Below are 1,748 nucleotides of genomic sequence, written 5' to 3'. Positions count from 1 at the left end.
TATGGGCTTCCTCTTCTCACTCTCTTTTCTTTTTTTTTTTTTTTTTTTTTTTTTTTTGGACCAACCTAGCTGTATTGTCAAACTGCAGCAATTCTGCCATGAAACAGCTCACCTCTGTGGGAAGATGGGAGAGAATGGCATCATCCAAACACTACTGCTGGTGCAAGGGTGTAGGCTGAAACACTTGGCAGAAAACAGCCTGGTCTGAAATGAGACTGCTAACATTATTTAATTATTGTATGGTAATTGTTGTATGTTTATTATAGTTCATATTTTTAAATATTAAGAGTGCTGATTTCTTCCCCATCCCTGAAAATTCTGTTTCTCTGTTCAGGGTTAGACATTCTCTCAAATCCCCTAGAATTCACAAATGATAGGTGAGTTGTGTTACAGCTATGTGTTAGAGCAGTACAACCTGGCAGATTTTAAACATTTAGATCTCCCTGTCATCAAGGCTTCCTCCTCGTGTAAGAGTGTCCTCTTATTGCATCAATTATTCTAAGATAAATGGTTCTTCTAAATTTATACACAAGGGTTTTTAAAAATACAATAAATAAGGCATTATTTCCAAAGTATTTACAAAAATATGAATAGTGTCAAATTAGTGTATCAAATTAGATACACAGTATTGCATCATCTTAATTATCCCAAAGTCTTGTATCTAAATAGTATTAATGAGGTTAATATCCATAAGAGGACAGATTTAGAATCTCATTGCTAAAACCGGTCAAATAATTCATAATGAATTATTCACCTTGGGTTTTTTTTTTGGTGGGGTTTTTTTTTTTTTTTTGTTTTTTTTTTTTTTTTTTCCCATGAACTCTCAGTGAACAGATTGTGGTTTTCTCAGAAGAATTAATTATTCAAAGTTATTCACCAAAAAACTTAATAATTCTCGGGCTCAGTTTCTTGGTGAGCAATATATTGTGAACATCTGACTGGCCCCAGTAGTGCAGATCTTGCAAAAGTCTCCCTCCCCCCCCCCCCCCCCCAAGTAACCCACCCTTATAAGCTCAGGTCTCTGAGAGAAAATTTTTCTAAAACTTTTTTTTTCCTATCTTGTCCAGGGAACTCTCCCTCTCACTGTGACAGAGGCATACAGTAGCAGTCCTAAAACTAATGCAATATTGTCTCTGCCTTTTGGTTACCACATATTGTGTGCCGTATTACGCTTGTACTTAGTTCCCCATTTCTTGTGCTTCAAGAGATGACTCACTGTCAGTTACATATGGATGATGTGGTTTAATGTGTTGAATTATACTTACAAATTTTTTTGTAGAATTATTGCTAAAAATGTTTCTGAATAGGTGTATAATATTTAGATCATTTATCTAAATCAAGTGACTTAATTTCAAAACATATTACTATTATCTAATCTATGTAATATTCAGGATAAGATTTTTTCTTCCATACAGTAGTGTTTTTCTATAGACATGCTCTTTCTCCAGCTCGCAGACAAGGAAGTTCTCTAAAATGTCTCCATTAGATCAACTACAGTTTCTGGAATAGGCCATGGAATAGCCAAACTTGTTATGGTTTTGTCAATACTATGTGGAAAAGACGGTTCAGTCCCAGCTTATATTACTTTTCTGTATGACTTTTCTTTCTTGAGGAAACCCCACTTCCAAAGCTGACTCCCCCTCACTGAGGAGAAGCTCTGTCTTCCAAGGCAGAAGTATTCTAGATAATCTTCCTGTGACTCTTTTCTTTTTCTTTTTCTTTTTCTTTTTCTTTTTCTTTTTCTTTTT

Source organism: Lagopus leucura, unplaced genomic scaffold (assembly GCF_019238085.1).
Source record: "Lagopus leucura isolate 7727_CA_CO unplaced genomic scaffold, USGS_WTPT01 Super-Scaffold_100012, whole genome shotgun sequence".
Lineage (NCBI taxonomy): Eukaryota > Metazoa > Chordata > Aves > Galliformes > Phasianidae > Lagopus > Lagopus leucura.
Note: the sequence above shows the minus strand (reverse complement) of the source record.